General features: G+C 41.1%; 1 long non-coding RNA gene across 1 annotated transcript in view; it reads right to left on the bottom strand.

Annotated features, from left to right (window-relative positions):
- LOC138826279 (uncharacterized) overlaps nucleotides 1-25,731 on the bottom strand; it is a 100,867-nt gene that overhangs the window by 73,463 nt on the left and 1,673 nt on the right. Inside the window, exons 2-4 of the long non-coding RNA XR_011371618.1 lie at nucleotides 24,460-24,559; nucleotides 22,174-22,281; nucleotides 17,215-17,381 (exon numbers count right to left, since the gene is read on the bottom strand). This is a non-coding gene — a long non-coding RNA (uncharacterized lncRNA). The remainder of the gene's footprint in view (nucleotides 1-17,214; nucleotides 17,382-22,173; nucleotides 22,282-24,459; nucleotides 24,560-25,731) is intronic.

Here is a 25,731-nt window from a genome sequence, read left to right as displayed (position 1 = left end):
GTGTCTTCCAGGTGTTGGATAGACCTATCATATTTCTTGGACTTGTCTTGGATGGTTGTATGTTCTTTCTCTGTAATATCTAGGCTGTCTTCAATCCCTGAGATTCGATCTTCTGCATGGTCTAACCTGCTGTCAAGACTCTCTACTTTGTTTTTTATCTCTTTTCCTTCTAATTGGTCAGCTTTGATGGCTTCAAGTTCTTTGTTGAAGCTCTGTTTTAGGTCTTGTATGAATTTCTTTACTTCCTTAATTTGGTGTTCAGTGTTTGCTCTCAAATCACTTAGTTGATTGGTTATGGTTTCTTTGGACTCCCATTCCTTCTGTTGGGTTCCATTCAGCATTCCCTTTGTGGTCTCCCTGACTTCCTTCAGCTCTTTGTTAATGGATTCCATGAATGCCTTTAGTGATCTTTGTGTATTCTCTACCTGGTCTCTCAATTCCTGAATTACTCTTTGATTAGCTTCCTCCCATCTGTGGGATTCCTGCAGTTCTCTTTGAGTGTTCTCTGCCTGCTCACGCCATTCCTCCCTTTCTCTTTGAGTATTCTCAAGTTGTTCACGCAAATCCTGTATCAGTTTTTGAGTAGCTTCCTCACGCTTGTGATATTCCTGTATAAACTTCTGGGATGTCTCCTCTCTCTCCCTATCACGCTCATACAGAGTCCTTTGTACATTGTCAAACTTCTCATTTATCATGTTTGCTATTAGTGTTTGTAGAGCTATTTGGGAACTCTCCTCTGGATTATTCTTTATCTGTTCTAATCCCTGATTATCAAGATTGGGAATTGAGATACCCGAATTTGCCATTTTTCTTGTGTTTTCCGGCTTACTCGGCCCATTTGAGATGAAGATTGCACCAGTTTTGTGCTAGAACACTATCTTAAGGCAACCATCAACCAAAGTTTGCGTTTGTACAGTCAATAGTCTACAGATACAATCTAGTTCAACAGATTCATCTATTCAACATCAAACAACTATATGTTAAAGGACTTCGAACCACAGAAAAGAATTTGGAAAACCAGAAATTATTAGGATTAAGGAGAGATGTGGGTAAAAAATAGGAATAGATTGGTGTGGGGAGGCACAGGGAGAGTTAACTATGTCCTAATCACAATGCAGGAAATGGGTTGGGTAGGATGCAAGTAGAGAGAGAGAGAAAAAGAAGAGACGGAAAGGGGAATGAAGAGAGACCAGAAAAAAAATAGAAACGTAAAAATTAATGTTATTATAGAGGTTAAAAGACCGTCTATTTAGAGAGGAATGTGAATATGTTCAGAGAAGGGGAGGGACATAGAGGAGATGTGAAAAACTTTAAGGAAGGGAAAGGGAGAAGAAAAGATCAGAAGTTCAGTAGAGCTAGACAAAAAACAAAAAGATAATTAAGAAAGAAAGAAAAAGAGAAAGAAGACAAGAAAAGAAAGGAAAACGCTCATTCACATATTCCTAAAATAAAAATTATAAGATGAGAAAAAAGAAGTTACTGGAAAACAATTATTTTTTCAGAAGAGGCAAAAATTAAAGATTAATAAAAGTTTTAGAAGGGAAAAGAATTTATATATATATATATATATATATATATATATATATATATATATATATATATATATAAGATAACAAAAAACAAAAAACAAGCAAAAAAAAGAAAAGAAGAAGAAGAAAAAAAAAAGAAAAAAAAGTCTTTTGATTTTTTTTTTTGGTGGGGAGGAGTGGGAAGAATCCTGTATCTCTCTTTTGTCTGTAACCAGTCTCTTGTTGGAGTCTCTGGTCAGCTTGAGGTCCTGTGGCTTGATTGGTTTCTTAATTCGGTTGGTTGGAAGAGGCAGAATAATGCTCTGCTTTACCCAAGATTTTGAGATCCCCCTCCCAGGTTAGTTTTCTGGGAGGGTGATCTGCTTTGAGAATCACAAAAGAGGGGGATGTGGTGATGAGGCTAGGTTCTGGGTAGAGTTGAGGCCTTTCAACAAACAGTAGCTTTTTCCTGGGGCTATTTTGTGATAAAGCTCACAGCGCCCAGCCTGGAGCCATTCTCAGGGTTTCTGTTTTTCAATTGATTGTTGAGACTGCTAGAGGGAGGGGCAGCCTCTGGCTCTGGTTACCCAGTGAGGCAAGGCACTCCAATGGCTGGCGCCTGAGCTGGGTGACTTTTCCCTCGATGGAGCTGAGTCTGGCAGGTCACTTCGCCGTTAAGTTCTTGTGACCTGCTAAATGACTCGTTTTATTCCAAGGCCTGAGCTGGAGCTAGCAGCTCCTCCGAGCTTTGTCGGTATCCAAGATGGAGATCACCGGTGCTGGGGGGGGAGGGGTGGCCTTCCTTCCTCTGCTCCCTGAGAAGGAGTGAGGACGTCGGGCTTGTACTCACGCCGAGTCTTGGATCCTGGTCGTCTCTGGTCTGCAAACAGCAGTATGAAGATGTCCGCTCCTTGTTGGTTCTTGTTGGTGTTGAGTAGAATCCGCTCGTCCGCTGCGTCTGGCTCCTTCGTCCCGGACTCTCTGTGTCTCAGGTATGACCCCGCTGAGGTGGTCGCCGCCGCGACCCTGCCGCCGCAGCGGCAGCTGATGTGTTTCCTTGGCTTCCCCTCTCTTGTCTAACTCTCTGTCCTGTGATGGCACACTTGGTGTGATTCTCTGGCTTATTCCTGTTCACTGGAACTCTAAAACTGCTTTCTATGCGAGAGCTTGTTCAGATTCCAGCTTCTCCTCCGCCATCTTCCCGGAACCCCTGGAATTAGTTTTTCATCATGCTTTATCTCTATTACACACATTTTCTACAATGCACAAATTGTATTTATTCTGAGGAATGTACTACTGATTTACTTATATGAATACAAAAAAGACTCATATCTATGCAAACACTCTCAAGAGTTTGTGCCCTATTTGTAAAGTCTTTGTAGCAGTTTTGATTAAACCCATCACACCCACAGCTAGCTCTGTTTTAGAGCCCCATGGGAACAGTGATCCTTCAGAACTAGAGAAGACAATGAGCCATTGTTCCTCCTTTCCGGCCAATACTGTGGCTCCAAAACTGCTATATATCCCTTTATGAGTAAGCAAAGAAAACAGGCTTCATAAATAATTTGATGTTTCAGCACTTTCTTCCACAACAAGCATGCAGGCTTCACACAAAAGACAGATTTACTAACTAACTCAAAGAGCTCGGCTAACTGAACAAGGAGCTTTTGATGCTGGAACTCAAATTGCACTAGTATAATAGGATCTGATTGGAGCTAACAGGAACCATTTAGTATTAGACAGGCAATTTGGCACCAAGGAACCAAATAGAATAGTGCACAGCTTGCCAGGGCCTCAGACTCTTCCCAGAGACCACCAAAGAATATCTCATCCCCCAATATTCAGAATCAATATCACCTTCCTGTGAAGACCTAAATATTTCTCATCTATTTTTGGTATGAACTCAAGCTAACCAATCCTTCTTCCATGTGCCCTCTTAACTCACTTATGAATCACCTACAGTAATTGAGCACTATGTCTACTACTGTGAGTACACAGAGCAGTTCTGTACTGGGCGCCATTAGGTACTCACTGAGTACTCACTCTGAAGTCCTCAATGCTCCAGGGTAACAAGGAAGCTGGACTTGTAGGCTCCAGGCACCACATCCACAAGTATGCACAAATGAGCACTAAAGGGCTGATGAGTTTGTCAGGCACCCTAATGCAGCAGCTGTGTGCATGCTATGCTCAGGCTTTAGTTCCCTAGTAAATCAAATGCCCAGAGGGGTGACTGGTCTGGAGCTTCTTGGAGATAAGTTTACCCCCAAGTGAGATAGGGTTCTCAGCCGTCAATCAGGATGCCGGGTTAGTATACCAACACACAAGAGACAAGGAACATTCAAGCCGAGCCCATACTCTCTGCAGCCAAGGGTGCCATCCAGTAAAGCCAGAGGCAGGTAGCAGAGGCTCTGACACAAAGCCAGATTGGAAGCACTATCTACCACATAGACAGACCTCCTTAGGACAAGCTTAGAGAAGGATTCTGTTTCTCACACTCTCTTCTCTTCCTCCTGCCTTCCTTGCCCAGATGAGGGAATCACAGCATCACCTTCTCAGCAAGACTTCCAAGTGGATCTCATAGACACAAAGCAAGACCATCAGGAAAGAAAACCATCCCAATTTCTCAGAGGAGGAAATGCAGGCTGAGGCCTGGACATGTTTAAAGGAGACACATCTGGTACCTGATGTTGTCCCTGCCTTCAATGCCAATATTCATTGCCCTGCACTGCACTGTAGAAGCTATAGGAGTCTTCTACAATTACAAGGAACATCTGGGATTCTGGCACATGACCTGAGCCACTCCTGCTTGACCTACAGCTTCATGTCTCCCCTATTCTCCATCCATCCATTCAAAGCAAGACCTGGGAACTGGGAGAGGTTAGCTCTGTCTTCTATTCTGCCTAGGCTTTAAGAGCTACTGAAATATCAAATCCCCCATGAGGGCTGGGTGCTTCATAGATAAAGTCACAAGAGAGCCAGGCCTCCAGAAAGGACATATCTAGGTGGGCCAGGGGTATGCATATCAGGAGCAATGCAGATCTCTCCTGAGACCTTCCTAGAGCTAGTTACTCACAGAAGACCAGGGACCTACACTTTGGGGTCACCCAATGCCTTTTAATGGTCCCTAAACACTTCCTTACAACTCTATACATCCACCATCTCATTTGCACTCCAAAACTCCACACGCAACCTCATTAAGAGTCAGTAATTGGTGAGAAATATTGATACTTCAAATTATTATTATTATTATTATATTATTATTATTATTATTCAAGTTATTAATACTATAACCAATCATAGGGTCCTAAAATAACTCTATTTTCTCTATATAAACTATACTATTAGTGCCATTAAAAAACAATTGCAAATAGACTTGTACTATATGTGGGCAAAAAAAGCAATTAAGTGAAACTCTTGAAAACTAAATGTATAACCAACAGCATATTATCAACATTTACATAATTCACATTAAAATAATGACATCCTAAAATATATTACTTTTTTTGAGGGGGGTCCCGTCGTGGGGCCTGAACTCTGGGCCTAGGCACTGTCCCTCAGCTCTTCAGCTCAAGGCTGGCGCTCTACCACTTGAGCCACAGCGCCACTTCTGGCTTTTTTCTTTTTGCTTATATGGTGCTGAGGAATCAAACCCATGGCCTCAGGCATGCAAGGCAAGTGCTCTACCACTGAGCCACCTTCCCAGCCCCAAAATATATTCATTTTAAGGGATAGACTTATCAATAAAATATTATATACCAGGCTGGGAAGATGGCTCAGTGGTAGAGCGCTTGCCTTGCAGGCCCTGGGTTAGATTCCTCAGGATCCCATAAGCAAAAATAAAAAAGCTGGAAGTGGTGCTGTGGCTCAAGTGGTAGAGCACAAGCTTTGAGCTGAAGAGCTGAGGGACAGTGCTCAGGCCCAGGTTCAGGCCCCTCGATGGGACCCCCCCAAATATATATATATATATATATATATATATATATATATATATATATATATATATATATATATATATATATATATATATATATATTACATTCCTTTTAATACTCTGCTACAGTATCTCAAGGAAATAAAATGTAGGTCTATTCATCAACTAAATACACAATCCTTTCCCAGTAGCTTTTATTAATAAAGGAACTACAATTCAGTCATAAATAGGCAAATTATTACATGATTTGAGGATTAGGATGAAAAATTTGATACATAGCAAAGGTATATGATGCAGTAAAACCAGCTGGTTTATATTTTGGTCATGTGTGAACTGCCCATAGAGTAAAAGGAAGAACTTTTAGTGATGGAAGTTAAAATAAACTCTATTTTGGAACTTATTTTTCAAGAGGAAAAAGGGAAAGTATTTCAACAGAATTAAAGAGTACCAGACCCAATGAAAGGCTCCTTAAATCATGGAGGCTCTATGTTTGCTGTGTAGAAACCTCACGCCTACCATAACAAAGACCTGATACCTGCAAACTTTCCCATAATCCCTCTTCCTAGAAATGATTCAAGAATTCATAGTACTTTTCCAACTCTCTCTTTTCCAGGTCTCTTTCCCAACTCTCTGTCTTTCCCAGCTCTCTCTTTCCCAGCTCTCTCTCTTTTCCAGCTCTCTTTCCCAGCGATCTTTCTCAGTTCTCTTTCCCAGCTCTTTCCCAGGTCTTTCCCGGCCTTTCCCAGCCGCGTGGAGGGCCAAGATGGCCTGGTGCCAGCCAGAACAATGACTAAACCTACCCCTTACCTGAATACCAAGTGCGTGGTGCTCTTCTTACTCAGCTACCTCTTTTTAAAAATCTAACATAAATGGTGTCGTGACTCGGATAAAGGGCTTAAAGTCAGGATAGGTGGGATTCCTCTCTGTTTTTTTCCTCTTTTTTTCTTTTTTTGCTAGTTTTTCCCTTTTTGCTCTGAGGAATACCCACAGTTCTGATGGCCTTTTGCGAATTGGTCTGTCTGCTGTGGACACATCACACCGATACCATTGCTGGCCTTCACATCCACGTCCACACCACTTCTCTACTCTGGTGAGTGAAACTACTCTCTACAATTCTCAGTTGCTCAGTCTCTGTCCAGACATGGCACCATGCCAGAGAGCTCCTACAGCCTTTAGCTGAAAAAGGCCACTCACCTCTGAAGCCTAGGATGCTTGGTTTTGGGACTTGGCCTTTTTTCTCTAGAGGGCTCTTGGGGAAGTGGGGAAGCCACACATGGTGGGTTAAGGGTTTGGCCCGATCTGACCCTTCAACTTCCACCAAGCTTACTACTCCATCCATCTATTCTAAGGTATCTTGCTAACAAGTTGCTCTTTTTCAGGCCCTGGTAAGTGAGGCCCAACCATCTGATGTGCTTTGTTACCAAAGATGTCTACACACTGTTGTTAATGCTTGATAGGAAATGTACTCGGTATCTTGCCCACGTAATTGTAACCCCTCTGTACAGTATTTTCACAATTAAAAAAAATTCAGGTTTTGAGTTTTGCCTTTTTTGTTTTATGTTGTGTATTCTACTACTAACTACGTGGTTTTAAAATACTGGGCCTATCTGTGCTAAAATTTTCATCACATCTAACAAGTTTAGTCATTGCAGAATATTTGTTGGTCAATTCTTGATAAGGACCAGGTAAGCTCTATTCTCTATTCTATTTGATCTCCTTGTTGATTTATTGGAAATAATAAAGGGCCTTTGTGGCAAAGATTGCAGTTCAAAGGCAGCCTGGGCTGAAAAATCCCTAAGACTCCATCTCCCAACTAACCTGAAAAGAGCCAGGTTGGAAGCATGGCTCAAGACTCTTATCTCTAACCAGCCAAACACTGGAAATGGTACTTTAACTCAATGTGATAGAGCACTAGCCTTGAGTAGAAGTGCTCAGGGATAGTGCCCAGGCCTTGAGTTCAAACCTCCTTGAATACCAACTGGGACAACCATCCCAGCAACGAGCACCTAGACTCAGCCAGTCTGGGGAACAAGGGACCATGGATAGGTGTAAGAGGAGATGTTGTCAAACAGCTACTTTGTGCCTGCCCTTTCAAAATTAACCACAGTTGGGAGGTCAATAGAAGTAAGAAGCCTGCCCATCCAATGTCTATACCTGTCTACCTATTAACTGAACAGGAATTTATATTCTTGTCTTTGTCACTTGACTTATCCTCTACCTAGTTGCCAGATATCATAAGTAGCTAGAGACATTTCAACCAACATTTTCAGTCCTTCCTCTTGCCATTTATTTGCTCTCTAGTATTTTTTTCCAGCCCTTCAATGCCTCATGAGACCTCTCCAGAGTTCATCTAAGGACTCACACCACCAAGGGACAGCAGCTGCTCACTGCCTTCTCTGGGAGGGGACCAAATTTCAGACTTTTATCCCTAATGTCAATGCCCCTGTTCAGCAGGAAGTAGCCAGAGAGAATCCGTGCCCCATTTCATGATTATTAAAAGACTGGAATGTAAGGTCTGCTCCTGGATGGAGAGCAAAGTCTCCACTGAGTACCTGCATTACCTAGGTGCCTGGAACGCCTGGAAGAGGTCACATCTGCATCCACTGAGGTCACATCTGAATTTGATGTGGCCACACCTTTCTCCACCCATACCCCAGATAAGGCCTAACCCAGGCCCAGATGCTCTCTTTCCCAACTCTCTCTCTTTCCCAGCTCTCTCTTTCCCAGTTCTCTTTCCCAGCTCTTTCCCAACTCTTTCCCAGGCCTTTCCCAGGCCTTTCCCAGCCTTGTGGAAGGCCAAGATGGCCTGGTGCCATCTTGAATAAACCTACCCCTTACATGAATACCAAAAAAAAAAGAATTCATAGTAGTTCTTAAAATCTAAAAACATATGGACAGGTTTCTCAGCAGAGGAAGCAGGAAAACCCAGACAGCCCTTCCAATATTCCCATGTGGTGTTTCAAAAATCACTAATGATGAAGGAAATGGTGGCCTTGAATTTCATGAAGGCCATTCAGTGGGCATGAGGGGTTTATTTAGATTCATTCTCTTAATTTGTGTACTTTTGGCATTATTGGCATCTGACTCAGTGTTTCATTCTTGATAATCAAGTGCTCTACCACTGTAGCCATGCCACATCCCTTTGTGTGATGCTTTATGCCAAGACCAGACATTCTGGGATCCTCTTACTTGCATGTCATGCCACACTTGGATGACAGATGCATGCCACCATCCTCAGCTTTTCAATTTTTCTCCCCATGCTATCCTGAAAGGTCAATGCTCCTGATTTTAGCCCTTCCCTGTAGCTGGGATGAAATTTTTATTAAAAACAAAATTAAGAGCCTAAATTTGGTTTTTAAAAAGTTCAATACATGTGTTACAATTTTCTCCCAAAACATAAAATCCTGTGCTTCTAACTTTAAAATACTTAGCCAGCTAAGGGGTATTATGCATTTTGAATGTCTAACAACCACCCCAAAGTAGGCTGGCTACACACATTCCCATCACATCTATGTTCATGATTTGCCCAATAGTGACTGCTCTGACCCTGCGCCCCTTCACTTTCTCACAGTCCATCTCTAAGCAACTCTCAATAAAATCTGCATGTCAAGTACCCCATTTCCCAAACCCTATCTGCATCATGACATATAGAATCCACCTCACCTGAGAACCTGAAATCGTTCTCACCAAATACCTGGCAAACTCATCTATGAAACCATGAGCCTGGTTTGGTCATTCACTTACATAACAACGTGACAGCTTCCTGGCTTTGTGGAGGGAAGCTACACTGAATCATTGTGAAATAGCAGTCAAAACCGTGAAATCAACAACAGATACATGCTTTGTATCTGGTGAAAGACTGTGCTCAGGGAAGACTCAAAACAGTCCCTCCAAACAGACAATTCAATGTGACAAGTGTAGTGACCATTGGATTCACAATCCTGTGTGCACATACTGAGTTGGAATCTCCTTCTCTACAGGCTTGATAGGCAAATAGTCACTACACCCCCTAATATGGTGACACCTTCTCTGAAACCATTTGAGGTCTGAGCGACATGGGAAGAATTGGACATGAATCAATGGAAGCCACTGCACAGCCCAAAGTTCCTCAGGGGTCTGGAAAGGGACCTCTCCTGATGGTGAAGGATATCAAGGCCTTTCTTTCAGGAGCCAAGGCAAGATAACCCTAACTTCCCTGCAGGTGCAGACACTTACTTTGAGATACTCTTGCTGAATGACACCACCACACAAGCGGAAGAGTGAGGTCTCCAGAGAACGCACTTAGGGAAGAACAGTTGCAAATCGCACCATAGGTTGGATCTGACAGGAGCCTGCTGTTCACTGGCACCAATGTGACAGGATAGCATCCCATTTTCCAGGCCATATGGTAGCACAGGAGGGGGCTCTGCCTTGGAATGCTCTGTCCCCCATACGTTATTGGTTCAACAGATGTGAAATCCACGAATAGAATTCCTCAGAACCTTCTTGAAGGCCCTTGGTACCTTTCTCATCCAATCGCTGCCTCCAACAGTGACTGGAAGTAGCCTCAGCTTCTGAAGGACCCCCCAGCTTCTGTCTGACTGGTGGCTTCCAGTCAAGCACACAGGCACTGGCCCTCTTCTTGAATTAGATGGGCCTCACTTGTCTCATCTGAGGGCAAGCCACAGAATTATGGCTTAAGTCTGAAGAAGGTCTAGTCACTGCCACCTTTGAGCTGCTGCAGTTATGAGCTGCCATGTGTTGAGGCCACCAGAGACCATGTATACACGACAGTCTCTGAGGACTCCACACACAGATGCCCAGTCATTCTAGCATTTCAGGTGCCCTGCCAAACACTTAAGGGAATGGCTACAGGAAAAGCAGACCAACTCAACAGAACCAGCTTAGACTAACTTGTGATATTTCAAGATCATGATGCTTCCTTTGCTCTAGACACAAGATAATTATGCCAAATGCAAAAACAGAGCAACTGCTATCCTGTCACAACTAAAAGTGTGGTGTTCCCACTATCTGTTTCACTGGTGCTGTCCTGGGACTGGTTGCTCTGCCACAAATTGGGTGTCTCATGCAGTCCCTGACATCTGCTCAGGAGGTGGGAAAATACAACCACCTACAAAAAAGGGAAACAAATCACACTACTTTGGCTGAATTTGAACCATGATCCCTCACATCTCAGCTTTCTGAGCAGCTAAGATTATAGCTATGAACCCCAGCTCACAAGAAAACACCGAGTGTTTATTCTTAATAGCGAAGTGTATGCCCTTAGAGCAAGGCATGCAGGCTGGTGGTGAGGGCCTGGCTTTGAATCCTGGCTTGTTTGATCTCATTGTTAGAATATGGTGGTAATGGGATTACCTTCCTTAGCTGGGTACTGAGGGGGAACTGTGGGAAACTTAACATATTAAGGACATTTGGGACAATGACCAATGTCAATGGTCAATAGACAATGGCCAATAGACAATGGCCAGGGCATGTGGCCATGATCAGTTTGAAGGGCAAACATTCTGCAAACAATTCTTATTGCAAACACATTGCCTTCAAAGCCATTGCATGATTTATTAAAAAGGGAGTAAGGGATGCAAGTCTGGTTCTGGAAACAGATGTAACCCAAATTGCTGCCAATTCCTCAGTGAGACCTGGGAACGCATGATCAATAGGCAGAAAGTGGACCACAATATGTGGGTATGGACAAAGTTTGTTGACATATCACATGCTGATTTACAGCATACAGACCTAAAAGTAGATCTTCAGACAAAGAGAAGAAAGTTAACTTTACAGAATTTCATACGAACACAGACAATTAGAGGTAATTTTAAGTCAGTAAGCAGGAAGAATTAAACCTTGTCAACAAATGTGAAGTAGCTCCAGTGATCAGAGGTTGCAAAGAGTAAGCAAGGCACAGGTGAGCTTCCTTAGACACACAAAGAGAGTCTCTGGGCATTGTCCTATAGAATTAACAGGGGAGAATAATCGCACTTCCTGCAAACCTTCACCTGAGTCTGGCAGCTGGGCATCAGGCCTTTGCCCTGACATGGAGAAAGGGGAGTCCCTCTTATTTCCCCCAGAGGGAATACATGCAGGCATATGCACACTCATGGCACGTAAGACTTCAGATGGGGTCATGAGAATCAATGCCTCCAACTAACTTGCCTACTTGGTTCCTACAGCTGTAGAGCTCCATCTTCCTCACACCAACATTTTGTCCTTGTGACTGCCCAGAGACAAGAAAGTTTCCAAACAACTGGAAAGGGTTGCCTTCCTGGAGGGCTCTGATTGGAGAAGAGGCTTGGTCATGAGGACTTCCCATTGGTGGGTTCCAGTGCTGATGTTCTGTGACCTTCCCAAAAATCTTACACCTTCCCTCCCCTACCTTTCAGAATGACAGCACAAAAGCCATTATAAACACCTGTCTCTACTTTACCCTAACCCACTTTCTTATTTCAAAGGGTAGGGGTTGGGGGCATAAGTTTGCATCAGGAAGCTAAGCTAACAAACAACAAAATAACTTGAGTTTAAAAAGATCTAAACCCCAGGAATACCTCCCTGAGAAGGAGGAGAAATGCTTTTATGGACTTCTTCAGAACTGTGGTATTCAAAATGGAATGCTACAGACAAACCAATGGGGTTAAGAAGTAAGATGTAGGCTGAGCATCTCTAATCTGAGGATCTTGTGTTGTGATGCTGTCTCAAGTGAGAAGATTCCACATTGGGCTTCCTGTGACTGTGGCCATCAAAATAGGAGCACGCTGCTATGGGCTCATGCCTGTAATGCTAGCTGAGATATAAGGATGTCTACAGTTCAGAGCCAGTGTAGGTAGAAAAGTCTCTGAGATTCTGATCCCCAATTAACCACAAAAATGTAGACATGGAGCTGTGTGTCAAGTAGTAGAGCACTAGCCTTGAGCAAAAAGCTCAAGGTAAGTGCTCAGTTCCTTAGATCAAGCCTCAGGTACAACACAAAACGAAATGAAAACAAAAAACATCAAGGCACACTAAAAGTATATAAAGTTATCTTCAGTCTAGGTATATAAGTAATGAATGCATTTTATGTTTAGAATTAATCCCAGCACGAAGTTACCTTATCACATATATGCAAATGTTCCAATATCTGAAATTCAAAATATCTCCTTTCTCAAGTATTTTGTAGGAAGGACAGTCAATCTGTTTTAAATTTTCTATTATTAAACCATTCTTTAAATTTTTCCACATTCTATATGTCATATAATTCTTAACATTACTTAAATAGAAATAAGCAAACATCTAACTGCAGACGACATGTGCCTATTGTGCTTTCCATGCTACCAAATTCCTTAATCCTTGTCCACAGTACTAAGAAATGGGTACTACTGAAGAAGAGATTAAAAACATTTCTCTATTTCAGGTGGTGTACAGTCTGAGTATTCAAAGGTAAGTCAGGATATGTCGTATTTCTTAAAGCTATACCCTTAAAAAGCAGACATCAGAATACAACACAGGAGGTACTTCCTAAGTACCCATTGGATGAGTAAGTGATGGGCACTCAAGACTGCTAGATTCTCTTTCCATAGAAGGGATTATTATGTTATATTAAAAGATAAGAAGTGAAGAACAGAACACATGGGAGAACTTTTGCAGCCATGCTCCTTTTTAACCTCATCTCCATATACAGTACTGAAGATCCCTTCAGATGTTAAAAGGGAAGGCAGAGGAAAAGAGAACAATCACCTGGAGATTACAGAGTTTCATCCAGTCAGGACTTAATCTGTTTTATGTCCCAAGTTCTATCTGGAGGCTGATGAATATCAGTCCCAGATGAATGTCAATCAAAATGTAGCTCTCAATTACAACTCCCCAAAGAACTTTCAAAATTATGCCAATTGTATTATTCTATACTCTGTAGAAACTAACCCAAATGTCACCTTTCCCAGGTCAGAAAGTATGTGCCCAATGGCCAAGTTCACCAAACTCCATGCTAGACAGGCCTTGTTAATATTGCTCTTAGAAACATGTACATCCTGAATTACCAGAAAGAAACAAGAAAAATGATTCAGAAACCAGCCTGTTGGCATAAACTGCATCACATCAACACCTAAGTAGTTTCTTTATGTGGCTCCATTCTCTGCCCTTCCCAGGGCTTTACCCAGGGACTCTGAGCTAAATTTTTAATATATACATACACATACATATGTATGTACTTATGCATATATGCATATATATGTATGTACATGCATTTAAACACATATATAAATACAAATACACACAAATTATCATAACAAATAACACTGACTGCCTCCCCATAAAAGAAGTAAGGTTTCCTGAAGCTGAATTCCAGGTCTAATAAACAGAACAAGAAAACTTCTAGATGTAAAGTGAAGGCTCTCAACCTGTAGAGATATTTTTCTATGAAACCAATCAAAATAAGAATCATACCCTTCCAGTCTTCAAAGACAGTTCTTTTTACAGGAATTATGCATAGAGATGCAAAACATAAAGTTGTCTTTTGTCTTAGCTCATGAAGGTAAACTCCCTCTAGAATAAACTACTGAGCCTAGATCATACATTGTATGTTGAAGAATTTAAATACTCAATGCATATTATTGAAATTAATTCATAGTCATGCCTAAGAAATTAATTTACCTCTGCCCTGTTTTCCTTATGTATAATGTACCATGAAATCAAAGAAATAATAGTACAAGTTAAAAAAAATACCTATTCCAATGTGGGCAATATGAAAAAAAAATTACTAAGGAAAATAGAGATACTCAAAAGTAACAATCAGTATGGAAATAAATCAATAGTCAAACTTGTGAGTAGCTGTCAATTGCTTAAAACATTACACCCAGACCTAAACCATTTTATCTTTTCAGAAGGTTCACCATCTCTATAGTAAAATAACCATTTACTCCAATATCCCCCAGCATTTTTTGGGGACATGAAGGTTAACAATACATTTTAGAGCTAATTGTCTCTCTGGAGCATTTTTCTCATCAGAGGACTTTTCCATTTTCTACTCAGCACAACCCGCTCTGTGCCCTGCTTGTCAAAGGCAGACTCCAATCCCACAGGCATGCCCATGCCTGGAAAGTCCATCACTAATCCCCAATGGCTGAGCTCACACTCAACACTCTCCATTTCATCTGCAGTTTCTATTGTAACCAAAGGAAAAAGCCAAAGAGCAAGACACAAACAGACCAGAACAGCAGCCACAGACAGTGCTGAAGTCTGAAATGGGACTTAATATTTATGAAAAAAAAACATTCCTTAGGTTGAATCAATAGCTCCAAGTTCCCAGCTGCACCTGGGCATGGGCAACCCCTCCTCCTACACAGCATGCCCTCTTCATTCATTGGTTCAGCATCTTGCATCATGGTTGAATCAGTCTTACCCAAGGAAAGGAAGAAAAGGAATGACATCTGCTCTGTTCTCTGCAATTTATCAGCTCTAGTTTTCTCATCCAAGAAACACATATGTCCAGTCCCTTCCTCACACACAGTCTTTGTTCTAGCACTGCAGAACTGCAATTCTGGGGGAAGAGAGAGTCATACAGTGTTATCTTAGCTCTTGCTTGTTTATGAAGTGTTCTAAACCCAAGGAAGAAACATTTAGATTGGAGACATGTAAAAAAAAGATTTCTGTTCTAACTAATTTGTTTCAAATTTTAAGGATACAGTGAATTTGGAAGCCTGCTAGCAGAGACATGGTTTTTTGCAGTTTGCTCTCTACCTTTTGAGTCCCCCTGTATCCTGGTTAGAAAGACCAGAGAATTCATATAATCCATTCTATCGCTTGTGTCAAAATAGCCCATTTTTTAATTAGTTTTTTTTTATTGTGAAAATACTGTACAGAGGGGTTACAATAACATGGACAAGATAATAAGTACATTTCTTATCAAGCATTGTAACCTCCTCCTCTGTTTAACCTTCCCATTCCTTCTCATCTTCCCCGCCCCCTCCACCAAATCCCCCTGCCCCCCCAACAAAGTTGTAAAGTTCGTTTTCGACAAAACACTTGTACATCTCATTGTTGCAATGGGTCCACCTGTATCCCTATTTAAACGATTTGTTTTTCCCCTTCCCCTCCACAAATTATACTGACATCAAATACAGTGAAAGCAGGGGTTATACTTTGGGGAAGGGACATACATAGCAACAAAGAAATAATCTTATAAATGTTAGAAACAATCGCATGAAAGAAAAAAAAACATTTGAATATATATTTTAGGTTTCATTTCCCTAACATCACCTTATCTGACGTTTACTGCTTAACTCAGACATATACTAGATATTGCAAATAAGGGAAGCCATGGGACCTATTTTTCTCTGGGCCTGGATTACTTCACTTAATATAATTTTTTCCAAGCCTTTCCATTTCCTAACAAATGGGGGCAATGCCATTCTTTCTGATGGAGGCATAGAATTCCATTGTGTGTGTGTGTGTGTGTGTATATATATACCACATTTTCTTGATCCATTCATCTACTGAGGGGCATCGGGCTTGGTTCCATATCTTAGCTATAGTAAATAATATTGCAATAAACATAGTCATGCTGGTAACTTTAGTGTGGTCTTGTTTGTATACATTTGGGTAAATGCCCAAAAGTGGGATTGCTGGGTCATAGGGGAGCTCTATGTGGAGTCTTTTGAGGAACCTCCATACTACTTGCCAAAGTGGTTGAACAAGTTTACATTCCCACCAACAATGCAGTAAGATTCCCTTCTGTCCACATCCCCTCCAGCATCTGTTGTTATTAGAGTTCGTGATTTTAGCCATTCTAACTGGAGTGAGGTGGTATCTAAGTGTTGCTTTGATTTGCATTTCTTTTATGGAGAGGAATGTTGAGCATTTCTTCATGTGTCTATTGGCCATCCTTCTTTCCTCTTCAGAGAAGTTTCTCTTTAAGTCTTTAGCCCACTTATTTCTTGTGCAGTTGTTTCTTTGATGATTTGTTGTTGGGGGATTTAATTTTTTGAGTTCCAAGTATATTTTAGATATGAGACCCTTGTCCATTGTATGGCTAGTTTATCTTCTCCCAATCCATGGGCTTAAAAATAGTCCATCTTGAAGGCCAAATCACCTTCAAGACTTTGCAGGGAAAAGGAATGATATCCCTTATCCATTCTCTTGTTGAGAGTTAACATAATGTGGCAAATTCCTCCCATCCTTAGCCTCATTTTCCTTAGTCCAGAATTTCTGTTTAGCAGACCACTGTTAGGCTCACTTCCAGCTTCATGAAAGATACTCTCCTTACAAGCCATCTAAGTCAATGTTAACACCTCCTTCTTTAGGACAATAGTCTAGATTATTGGGATTGGAATTCAAATTCAGGAACGCTATTTCCAAAATGGAACATCTGGTTTACTCACGCTCCTGAGACCTACACCAAGTATTAGCATTGAACCTTAGCTCAGTCCCCTGCAATAGCTGATCATATACCTCATCCTACCAATGGCTGGTCACTTTTGGTGGGAGGATCATTCAAGCCCAGGAGTTGAAGGACATCCTGGGTAACACACACAGGAAGATTCAGTCTCAAAGAAACAGGTGCAGAACTTCTCTAACAGAGGCTCTGCTTTTAATCCCAAGTACTAAAAAAACAATACTAACCTAATGCATAATAACTTTTTACTAATAATCAATCTCTTTTAATGCACAAATTATAAGTATTCTTTTTAAGCATCAAACTTTAATCTGCAAGTTTATAAAGATTCCAGATTACTGTAGAAGAAAGGCATGCTTAGGTTCCTCGCTCAGTGAAGTAAGCTTAGAAGTAGGAAGCAATTTCAAGTCATTTCTTACCTTAATACAAGGACATCAAAGACATGTTACTAACACTCATTAACTTTGCTATGCCTGTCATCCACCTTGAAAGCTTTTGTGTTGCTGCTGAAGATTTTCCACTATTCACTCATTTGCTTCAATGGGGACTTCTTTTCACATAACAGGATTATTTCCTCCATGCAGTCCTGGAAAGGTATGAAAACAGGAAGCTCCATTATTACTCGACCTCGCTGTTTTCTTTTTTTTTTGTGCTTGTATGAGAACTTGAACTCAGGGCCTGGGTACTATCCTCTAGTTTTTTTCTGTCAAGATTGGTGTTCAATCCCTTGAGCTAAGGCTATATTACCACAGTTTTGATGGCTAAATGGAGATAATTGTGTGCTTTCAAATTCAGTCTTCAGATAGCAGCCTTCTGAGTAGGATTAGAGAGGTGAGACTATAGTGCCCAGCCCCCAGAAGCATTTCTTCCTTAGAAGTGGTGCTGTGGTTGAAGAGGTAAAGCACCAGCCTCGAGAACACAAAGGGCCAGGGCCAGTGGCCAGGCTCTGAGTTCAAGCCCCACCACTGAGAAAAAAAAACACTTAAATGAAATGAAACTATTATTTTAGATATGAGACCCTTGTCCATTGTATGGCTAGTGAAGATCTTCTCCCAATCCCTGGGCTTTCTATTGATTTTGCTAGCTATGTCCTTTGCCATGGAGAAACTCTGCAATTTCATGAAAGCATATTTGAACAAACTTTCTTTGATTTATTGTGTTTCTGGATATCTATTAAGAAAATTTTGGCATACACTAAGGAAACCCAGGGTTTCTCCTATTCTGTCCTGTAATGTTTTCAGGGTGTCTGCTTTGACTCTGAGGTCTTTGGTCCATTTGGAGTTGATTCTGGTGCTGGGTGATATATAAGGATTTAGCTTTAGTTTTCCACAAGTAGTTAACCAGCTTTGCCAGCACTATTTACTGAAGAGGTTGTCTTTCTTCAATTCTATTTTTGAGTTCCCTTATCGAAGATTAGATGGGTTCATTTCTGGGTTTTCAATTCTATTCCATTGGTCCTGAGGTCTGTTTTTTGCGCCAGTAACCACCTGTTTTGATTACTATGGCTTTGTAGTAGAGTTTGAAATTTGGTACTGATATTCCTCCAACATTGTTTTTTCTGATAAGGATCATTTTTGTTGCTGCTTAGTGGATAGTGAAGTTAAATAATTACTTGAAATTTAATTATCTTATATTTATAAGGTTATACAAAGTGAAACCTCATTTTAAACTGAGAAATGCATTCTTGCTAAAGTAGCCATTGCATAATCATTTCTCTTCTACTGGAGTTATTGTTTGGCTTTTTATTTTTATTTTTGTTGTCCATGAAGCTTGAACTTTGGGCCTGGCCCCTGTACCTGTGCTTCTTTGAGCTCAAGGCTAGCTCTCTATCACTTGAGCCATAAGGCCACTTCCAGTTATTTTTGAGTAGCTTATTGAAGAGTCTCAAGAACCACTATCCTCAATTCTCAAGTTCCTGAGTAGTTAGTATTACAGGCATGAGCCAAGCCACTAGCACCTGCCTTGGGCTAACTTTCTAAATGAAATTGTGTAAGAAAAAAATTGTCTGTTAGTAAGGATCAGTAAAAAATTCCCTCTGACTTTGGAAACATTTTTTCTTGGTTTGTGTATTTTTCTTGCTGGTGGCAATCAAATTCAGAATTTCATGCAAACTATGCATACTATCACTAGCCATACCTGGAGTTATTCTGTGTTCTATTTATTTTAATTTTGGGGGCTGATTCTGGGACTTGAACTCTGGGTCTGGGCACTGTCCCTAAGCATTTTTGCTTAAGGTTACTACTATGCCACTAAAGCTACAGCTGTGTTTCCAACTTTTTGGTTGTTAATTGGAGATAAGACACATAGATTTTTCTCCCTTGGGTCAGCTTTGAACAGAGATTCTTAAACTTCAGCCTCTTGACTGGCTAGGATTATAGACTTGAGCCACTAGCATACACTTATGTCTTTAAAATATATCCATTAGTAACAATAATAAATGACTTATTATTACTACAGGATCACACCTACAATGCTACCTACTTGAGAGGCTGAGATCTGTAGATCATCGTGTAAATACATCATGGTTATACAATTCAAAGTTCATTAATTTTTGTATGTGCTGGCCCTAAGGATTGAGGGCTTCAATTCAAAGCTTGAGCACTATTTTTGAGCTATAGTACCACTTCCAGGTTTTTCATAGTAGTTTTTCAAAGTAGTTCTTAGGACTACTGGACTTTTCTGCCCAGGCTGGCTTTGAACTGCCATGTGTATCCTCCTGAGTAGGATTTAACCAGAAAAGCCACACTGAAGGTGTATACATGCTCAAATGGTAAATGCTAACCTTGGCTGGAAAAAGTTAAGAGGATTCAAGCCCCAGTATTGGCACATATACACTTATATGCATGCATGTGCATACACACACACACACACACACACACACACACACACACACACACACACAAAACCAGACTCCTATACTCAGTTCCCCAGGATGAAAAAAAGGTAAAAATAACAAATTATAAGATGGATGATTATTTTAAGTAGCTTCAATAGTTACTAACATGGCTATATTGTGGCTTAGGTGGTAGAATGCTTTCCTCCCATACACCAGTTCAATTCCCCACGTTGTTCAAACCAAACCACACAAACAAAAACACACAAAGAAGCATATCATACAAAAGATATATAATACTATGTAACAAACATTAATCATTAAAAAATAACTGAAAAACAGCAAAATACAGCCATGTCAAAATCATGCATGGGGGGCTGAGAAGGTGGCTCAGTGGTAGAGTGCTTGTCTTGCATGCTTGAGGCCCTGGGTTCGATTCCCCAACATCACATAAGCAAAAAGAAAAAAGCCAGAAGTGGCGCTGTGGCTCAAGTGGCAGAGCACTAGCCTTGAGCTGAAGAGCTGAGGGACAGTGCCCAGGCCCAGAGTTTAGGCCCCATGACCGGACCTCCAAAAAAAAATCATTCATGGGAATACTCAATATCTAAAGAATGTATTGTTTTCTATCAAATCAATCTATAAATTGAATGGAATTTTATGAGAAGTCTTATCAGGACTTTTTATAGTTTCAGGCTGCATAGCTTAGAAAAAATGAGACCTGGAAAATGACATCTAGGAACTCTGATAGAAATAATACATTTAGAATAATACATGCACTATCTTCTTTGCTTCTAACTCAGGATGCATTCATCATCTTAAGGATGAGCATCTGTTCTATGGCAAAAATATATGCATTCTTTCCTGTAAGAAATTCACTAAAGGGGCTGTGAAGGTGGCTCAGTGTTAGAGTACTTGCCTTGCATGCATGAGGCCCTGGGTTCGATTCCTCAGCACCACATAAGAAAAAAGAAAAAAGCCAGAAGTGGCGCTGGGGCTCAAGTGGTAGAACACTAGCCTTGAGCTGAAGAGCTGAGGGACAGTGCCCAGGCCCAGAGTTCAGGCCCCATGACTGGACCCTCCCCCCAAAAAAAAGAAATACACTAAAGACTGAATCACCAAATAACCAAGAACTCAGATGGTATAACCCCAGAGTGATTAAGAGCAAAGATAAACACCTATATATATGGCTTTATGACAGGACTTGCTTTTATTATATAAATGCCACTGATGTCAAAGAGCTCTTTGCGCCTACTGTTAAGAGCACTCACACTCTGAGTGTGCCTCTGTCTTCCTGTTTATCTGTTTATCTGTTTGTTTGCTTGCTAACTCAATAAAGTATTGCCAAGTTTTCTTACCATGGTGACTACTCTGCAAATTTTTATTCTGTGACCAAGGACCCTAAGTCAAGAGTTTCTACTGATAGAGGGAAACTTCCCCAAACCTCACCTGGACCCAGTGACTGTTGTTCCTCAAAGTTATGAGGTGAGTTGCTGAGTGGTAGAGTGCTTGCCTTAAATGCAAGAGACTCGGTGTTTGGTCCCCGCTAACAGAGGAGGGGAAGGATTTGTAAAGATCAAAAGACACAAAGAATATGAAAGAACAATTTTGGGGACACACCATAACTCAAAATGAGGATTTGTTATACTAAAGCCTAGTAATCAAGACAATCTGGTATTACAGCTGAAGAAAAAGAATTACACAGGGTAGAGAATTGAGTACAAGCCCATGTAGAATCCTGAGATTTGACATTAGACTATTCAACAAATAGCTATTTGGATGAGCTATCTATTTATATGGAATAAGATACAAAATAGACCTTAACTTAAAGCCGTAGCAAACAATTCCTAAAAACAAAGAGGCAAAGGTAGAAAGCAACACTTAAAAGCTTTAAGAATGAAATAAGAGTACATTTTAAGAATGGAGATTTTCCCCAAGGAAATGAATACAAAGGTCGGAAAATATCAATAAGTTTACATTACAGCAACACCTTTGGTTGAGTAAGTAATATCAAGAAAAATATAAACATCCTCTCTTAAGGCTGAAGACATTTAAATAGTATGTATTCAACAAAGGAACATTTCAATCAAGAAGATGACAGATAGGATACATGATATTGAATAAAATATCTGAGCATGCAATTCACAAGAAAAGGCATATGTGATGTGGCAAGATTTATGAAAAATATTCTATCAGGAACAATAAAGAGATATCACACTTGTCAGACTAGGGAAAAGTTAAAAATATACTGGACAATACCAAATGATTGGATAAGGATTATATAAGAATATATGTGGATATTGATACCAACTTTATCATTATGCAAACTGCATATAGAGGAGTAAAAGTTATCAAACACCACTGACTAAAATTCATGAAGAAAATTTTCATACATAATATGAAGTACATCACAATTAATATGCACTGTCATAAGTATTTGTGATGATTTTTAGTACACTGGAAAATTTTTCAAGGAAGAAAAAAGGGGGTAAGAAGCCTTAATAAGGACCCTCATTTGTGAAATAACTTCAAGTACCCCACTACTTACTAGTTCGTAATGTTTTCTTTTTTGTTTTGCAATTCAGTTCCCACAGGGCAAGGGCAGGAGAGGAACAGCTTCCTTTGAATTGGGGTCATCTGCAAATGGTACCTGCATCTAGGACAACACAAATCATGAAGCTAGAGGTTTGCAAGATTAAGAAAAACAGGCTACTGGGCATGACCTGTTTGTGGAAGGGGAAGCACTGGATGGGGTGAGCAACAGTATCCCCTGCTCAGGGCTCATAATCCCAGTATATAGGCTATAGTTGGGAAGGGTGGTGGACATACTCCAAGCTCCAATGTGCCATCTCTTCTGCCCGCTAGAGCCCACCCTTAGTCCAACTGGCACCACATAGACACAATCATGTGTCCACATTCCATGAATGGGTTCCCATAGAATGGCAGGGTAGGAGCAATCTTTACATGAAAATGGATATATCTCAGATGGCACTGTCTCTGAGGCTGACAAATCATGAATAAAGAATTCCTTTACATGAACAAGAAGAGGTCCTCACTATGAAGTCACTGTACCAGGTAAACGACTAGTTAGGGAGGTAGCAACATACCCAGATCCAAGTTAATAACCCCAGGCTACAAAGGAATTACAGGGGTATGGACACAGGACCAGGCCCAATATGCCCACAATCAGGCCTATCTGGCATCATGTATGTGCCCTCTTATGAAAGTGTGTACTGGCGCATAGGCCTATCAGAAGGGACCAGCAAGACAGTAGTCCACATGGTGAAGAGCAAGCTACCAGGCACGACCTCTCTTTAGCAGGAGTAAGCACATTTAGGAAGGTAGGCAGCACCCCAAGTCCCAGGCATATAAGCCCGGCTCCACAGGCCTGTGAAAGGGATGTTTTACAGTCTCCAACCCCATCCTTTTTCTCTTGGGTCCAAAAACACCTAGGACCTATCTAATTTAAAAATAGGTTAAGTGCTTTCATGGGAACATGTGTATACACATGCACAAAATCCCTGACCCATTATTTCATTTTCACAGGACAGAGGAGGGAATGGAATCACTTTGAATTGAAGGCCTCCCAAGGCTACACTGAAATTAGCCAGCTAAGGAAAAAGGACAAGCTATGGCTTCCCTTCTTCTGGATCCAATATATTGCACAACAAGGCCACTATGGCACCACATTTGTGCCCTCCTGTGAATGTGTATACACACATGCACAACACATATCACAACTGGATTCCCACAGTTCCAACCGGGAGTGGAACCACTTACTGAGAAGGACATAGGCACATATAGCTGCACATGGGCTGACTCATACCAGGAAGCCAGAGGTCCCAAAGTGAAGAAAAACTGGCCGCCTTGTATGGCTTCCCTGTAACAGGATAAGCCCTGGTTAGAAAGTGCAGCACCATGCCAAACTCCAGCCCGGTAATCCCAAGCAGCACAGGCCATACTCTGCAAGGGAGACATGAAAGACCTACTCTCTATGCTTTTCTTCCCTTGGGCTGGCATCAGCACCCAAGTGGGAAAATCTTGCCACAGGTCCTTGTGTTCCACAAACTGGTGTATACACAAGCACAATGATATACTCACTCAACCCCACACAAATATTCAGTTACCACAAAGGGAGAGTGGTCCTATTTGCATAGAAACTAGGGCATCTGGAATGGCACTGTCACCTCGGTCTTCAGAGAAGGACCTGCAAGATGTTAGTCCAAGAGGGAAAGAACAGGGTTTTGGGTATGCTCTCCCTGTAGGAGAAGGAGCACTGGTTGTGGAAGGTGGACGCATGCCCACTTCGAATCCCACAACCCTGGGCTATACAGGACACAGCTAAATAGCAAAACAGGACAGCTCGTAGTCAAGGAATCTCCAAGTCTTCTTTCACTTTGGTACTATAATATATAGTATACAACCAGTCAAATCTGACACTATGTACATGCCTTAGTGAGAATGTGTGTACATACATGCACAACTGCTCACCAGTGATTTGGTTCCCACAGTGTGGCAGGAGATGTCTAACATAAAATGAAATGGGGGCATGTGGGATGGCATCTGTTGTGGCCTGGCACAGATCAGGAATTTAGATTTCCTTAAGGTAAACAAGAGGCTCTCAATCATTTATTCACTTTAGCAGGTGAAGCACTAGTTAGGGAATATGTTGGAAGCATCCCCTGCTCCAGACCAATAATCCTAGGATACACAGGCATATGCTGGGTAGGTATGTGGGGCCACTGGAGCACCGTGTATGTACATTACTTCAAATGTCTGCAAACCCTCTCACACTTGACTCTTTTGGCATAGAGGATGAGTAGAATGAACTTACTTCAAATCACATCTATCCAGGATGGCACCCCCAACTGGGCCCACAGGACCACGAAGAGGTCATGAAGCTGTAGTTGAAGGAGCCCTTGGGTATGACTGCCCTGTTAAGAGGTGAAACACTGGTTGAGAAGGGTATCAGCATCTGCAGCTCCAAGCCCATAACCTCAGCCTACACAAGTCATAGCCTGGGAGGCATGAAAAACCATGCCTCGACTGAACATTAGATGCTACATGAATGAGAAAATTTCCATCCATCATAAGCACAGCCATGTAATGTATATTATCTAACTATTTGAAGTAGGTGGAACATGGGTTTTTCTTGTAATTTTCAAAAATATAAAAATTAAGATCTTTTTTGTTTTTGGTTTGTTTCTTTTTATCTTTTGATTTGTTTTGTTTTTGTGCCTGTCTTGGCACTTCAAATCAAGATCAAAATGCTGTTCCAAAACCTCTCTGTGCTGAAGGTTAGCCCTGTACAACTTGAGCCACAGCACTATTTCCAGCCTTCTCTGAGTAGTTTGTTGGAGATAAGAGTCTCATGAACTTTTCTGCCATGGCTGGCTTCAAACCACAATCCTCATTTCACAGCCTCCTGAGTAATTAGAATTACAGGCCTCATGGATAGTTTTTTTAAACAGTTGTACAATGTATCAATTGGTTTTTACAATGCCTCTTAGACTTTGTCATAGTGTCCATCGACTCTTCTAGTCTATAAAAACCCCACCCATCCCCTTTCTTTCCTAGTTCCATTTTCACATATGTGCATTGAATCTTATGTTGTATTTTCCAAGCCATCTACTCCCTATTACTTTGCCTCTTTCCATTTCTCCTTTAACACCTACCCAAGGACAAGATATGCTTCATCTTTTTACTGTTCACATGTGATACTGTTATGTCAGAGAGGTTAGAACATAAAATTGAGTCATTATGTCGAAAATGAACTTTAAAACTTTGGTGCAGAGGGGTGGTCGCCTGGGAGGATTGGGGGGGCGGGGGAGGATGGGAAGGGATGGGAAGGGGACAAAAAGAAGGAGGCTACAATGCTTGATAAGAAATGTACTCATTATCTTGCCCATGTAATTGTAACCCCTCTGTACAATACTTTCACAAAAAAATTAATTCAACATAAAATTTTACTGCTTTCTGTACTATATAGTCTGAACTCATATATAATTAATGGACATGTGTTTTACTTTTTTCAAATTTCATGGTCATATTTTAGATCTAATATACATATGAAAGGACTTACACTCCATTTCTCTTTCTGAGTCTT

The sequence above is a fragment of the Dipodomys merriami genome, unplaced genomic scaffold, assembly GCF_024711535.1.
Source record: "Dipodomys merriami isolate MVZ:Mamm:240054 unplaced genomic scaffold, mDipMer1.0.p SCAF_1405, whole genome shotgun sequence".
NCBI lineage: Eukaryota > Metazoa > Chordata > Mammalia > Rodentia > Heteromyidae > Dipodomys > Dipodomys merriami.
This window is presented reverse-complemented; position numbering and strand designations above follow the sequence as displayed.